This window comes from Sinocyclocheilus rhinocerous, unplaced genomic scaffold, assembly GCF_001515625.1.
Source record: "Sinocyclocheilus rhinocerous isolate Xijiao unplaced genomic scaffold, SAMN03320098_v1.1 scaffold691, whole genome shotgun sequence".
Lineage (NCBI taxonomy): Eukaryota > Metazoa > Chordata > Actinopteri > Cypriniformes > Cyprinidae > Sinocyclocheilus > Sinocyclocheilus rhinocerous.
Window position 1 is genome coordinate 229,926 of NW_015656606.1, and position 4,051 is coordinate 233,976.

The 4,051-nt window shown below is 33.5% G+C and overlaps 1 protein-coding gene across 1 annotated transcript in view; it reads left to right on the forward strand.

Moving 5' to 3' along the window:
* The first annotated feature begins 2,393 nt into the window (after positions 1 to 2,393).
* The window catches only part of LOC107720470 (agglutinin-like protein 10), a 14,325-nt gene continuing 12,667 nt past the window's right edge, over positions 2,394 to 4,051 (forward strand). Inside the window, exon 1 of the mRNA XM_016528189.1 lies at positions 2,394 to 2,405. The gene's annotated coding sequence lies outside the window, so the exon portion shown is untranslated. The remainder of the gene's footprint in view (positions 2,406 to 4,051) is intronic.

Sequence of the window (4,051 nt, forward strand, 5' to 3'; positions counted from 1 at the left end):
ATCTTTTTTTATGTTGTCATTTATCCGTAATGTTTTAATGTTAAGTGTGATAACATGCTCTTGATTTGTATTAGATTTTTGTTTCTTTTAAATATCTTAAGTTATTTAAAATATTTTCTTTTTTCTTTTTTATATTTTTATTATCTTAAGTTGTTAACAATTCCAGATTTTTTATCATAATATTTATATTTAAGTGTATTCTATTTATACAATTTTATTTTGTCATTAATTATTTTGTATTTTTATCATTTTGTATTGTCTTCAGTTGTCCAAGTTGTTAAAAATGTTATTGTGTGTTGAAACGTAAGTGTGTGTTGTCTTTGCTCAGTGGCTCCATTCTTTTCTGTGATGCGCCGCCTTTTGTCTCTCAGAGCAGAAAAGAACTTGTCGTACCAGTGTCATTCTCACAAGTCTTCTCACTTGTCGCTGATAACTCCCAGCTAACAGGGAACGTTCTCAGAACTTGGACTGATGTTCTGGCAAGGTTCTATCAAAGTTATGAACAAACGTTCTGCCAGTAACGTTAATGGAATGTTCGTTCAACGTTATCGGGTTTTTAATAACGTTCTCAAAATGTAAGAGCAAAAACATCATTCACGTAACGTTTTTCGGAAACGCTCGTCTAATGTTACTGTTTCGGTTCCTGTAATGTTTTGTGTAACAAGAGGGAAAAAAAAAAAAGATTTTAAAACATTCGAACGTTCAGAGAAAATGAGAATAACGTTTTTATAGCGTTGCTTGGCTGCTGTCTGATTCTGAGCTGAAATATAATACTCAACACTCCACTGAAGCTCATTGGTTTTGTGTTTGAGTTTGTGTTGGAAACCATCAGCCATAGTGTGATGGATTGTCAGTTATGGTTTTATTTGAAGTTAAGCTTCATTTGATGCATGAATCTTTGAATCAAATACATAGTAAAGGTCCACATAAGTGTGAATATATCACGTCTAATACACTACGGCCAAAAGCCGTAGCTTGATTATATTGTTATAGGGTTGAGATCTTATACAATACAATTTATCTGTATCTTTGGTATTTACAAAGGAATGAAGACTAGTCGAGAAAATATGTCACGTCAAGCTTGTTAAAATCTGTTTTGCTTTGTCGTCTGATGATAAATGACAAAAGGTGTGTAAAAGAATGCAAATTATTTGGACACTATTCCTGGTCATGCACATGTGTGTAAGTTTGTGTTTTGTGTTTGAAGACACGGGAATTTCACATATTTGTCTTTTGTCTGGGTGTGAAACTTCAATCAATGCAGTCGCTTCATTGTCTAGGTAACCGTGTCAGAGAAACTGGTTAAGCAGCTCGATAACTTCTGTTGATCTATATCATCTATGCTGCAAATCTTAAATAAAATAACTAACACTCCAGACAAGGTTGAGTACAGTTATCTAAAATAGCAGTAACAGTGCCAAAAAGAACAAAATAAAGTTAGATGCTGAAATTCTTTCACTCGCACTCCTTTTCTGAGACCAAAGACTCGATTTATCATGTATGTTTGTTTATCTAGTTTGTCTTAAAATCAATAGACTCGAGGTATTTCTTAATGTTGCTCTTACATTTAATTGCCAACAACTGGAAACAACAAAGTAAATTGTCTAAACCTCACCTTGAGTAAATATTTGGAGAAGAGTTTGCACATACTATTGAACAAAGGCTGAAGGAGGAAGTGATGCACGGCATCTCTCAACTCTGACAGACTGCAATAACCCCTTTCTTTTACCATGGTAAACAAAATGTATGCCAAAATACCAATTACTACTAAAAGAACATGATACATTAGTATGGCATCACCTTCAAACGGTATACAATTAAAACATCTGAAAATGAGTTAGAGAGATTTATCAGTCTTTTTTTGGCTTTAATTATTTATTTGTTTTATTTTAAACATTGAAGTATATTTTGTGTTTTTACTTGTATTATGTTGGTTTTGCATAGTATTTTGGTGAAATCTTGGTATTAAGGTGGAAATACATTCACCTTTCTCTAATAAAACAGACATAAACGTGCCTTTTAAGCCTTAGTGTCAGACATGTCATAACATCTAAATATTATTTAATGATATTTATCTGTATCAAATTGGCTTCAAATTAACAACTACATATATTCACTTGTATGGGGCATTAAGTCAGAAAATGACCAGTGTTTGTCATACTCTTTTTCTGATGAAGAACTTGTCAATCAAGTGCATCGCTGCTCCTCCCTTTTGTCATAATAATGTATGTTGATTTTGCTTTTACGTTTGAATGTGCAAATGACGAAGTCTGAAGTAAAAAAAAAAGAATTAAAGTTAAAACCAGTGTGTCCAACCCTCCCGGTCCCGCCCTGAGTTAATAAAGTCAGGGAAGCTCTGACACCTCCATCATTTATCCTAAACTCCTAGAACATCTCACACACAGGTAAGAAACGCTTTAAACTTTCTTTACAAGTGGCTGTTAACCTGAATTTGCATGAATCCAGAGACAGATACGTGTAATGACATTGCATTATACAAAGATTTAACAGATGAGCTCTATTCAAATAATTAGAAATGGCTGATACGTATTTTGATTTTTAACGTCTAAAAAAAAAAAAAAATCTCAAAACTAACTGCACTTTTATGAGCTGTTTTTTTTAAATTTACCTTTAACTTTGTTTGCTTGAAGTGTTTGTGTAATCATTCATTAAAACAAATAGCATTTGCTTGGATATTTTTGTTTTATAATTCAAATACATTGATATATTTTTGATCGACTAAAGTGTCCAAATATTTGTCAGAGCTACTGTTTTTTTTTTTTTCTGTGTGTACCAATGCAAGTTGTTTTTTTATTATTTTATCTGAGTTTGATCTTAAATTATAAATCTTATTATGCATTGTATTGAATGCATATAATATAGCCTATCATTTGAATATATTGTATCTTTGGATTATAATTGAAACTAGTTATAAAAATAGAAATCAATTATGCATCATTTAATTTTTGGTACATTTAAAAAAAAATTTTTGTCTACTCTGAAAAAAAAAATGCTTTGTGTTATTGGACGGTGCAATCCTGTCCGAACGACCCAACTTTTCCAGAGCTACACACTATGGAATGACTAATGAGCCACTGACTTTTAAAGCATATATTAAAAAAAAAAGTTTTTAGTTGCAAAAATTGCATTTGTTATGCTCACACTTAGTTTTGAGGATGAATTTTGAGGATCTATCAAATTCTGTAATTTTACACTTCACCATAGTGAGAAGGTTGAATGGTTGCACTGTGTAGTATATACTGTGGTGTAACACTAGTGTGAACATACGAATTGTTCTAAGATTGCATAGATAGCGTCTTAGTTCCATCAAGCAAACAACCACTGCTGAGATAAAGAAATGAAAAGATATTAAGCAACACTCATTTTTAATGTTAAGGTTAAATTGTTAAAATGCCATAATATTTATCAATAATATATTACTAAATAAGCTATGGTAAATAAACTAAGGTGTTGATGAATTGAGGATCCAGGATCATGCTTGTTTGTGTCTGCGAAGGAATGATAAAAGATAATGAAAGACAAAGGGCCCTAGTTTAACAATCTATGCGCAAGGTCTGAAGCGCACGGCGCAGGTGCACTTAGGGTGTGTCCAAATCCACATTTGCTAGTTTATCGACGGGAAAAACGGTCGGCGCGCCCGGCGCATGGTCTAAAAGGGTCCCTATTCTCCCCTCTAAGCGCCAAAGTCGCAAAATTGCGACAAGACGTCATACTTAAAGGGGTCATATGATGCGATTTCAATTTTTCCTTTCTCTTTGGAGTGTTACAAGCTCTTGGTGCATAAAGAAGATCTGTAAAGTTGCAAAGACTAAAGTCTCAAATCCAAAGAGATATTCTTTATGAAAGTTAAGAGTCAGCCACGCCTACCTAAAACGGCTCGTTCTAACACGCCCCCACATATCTACATCACTATGTGGAAATATTAGCATAATGCAGCCCAAATGTGCAAGCAAAGAAAGAAGGCGTGGTTTCAGGAACGGCAGTTGTGTTGATGCAGCATGTCAGGGAGACGCTGTGTGATTCAGTGCGA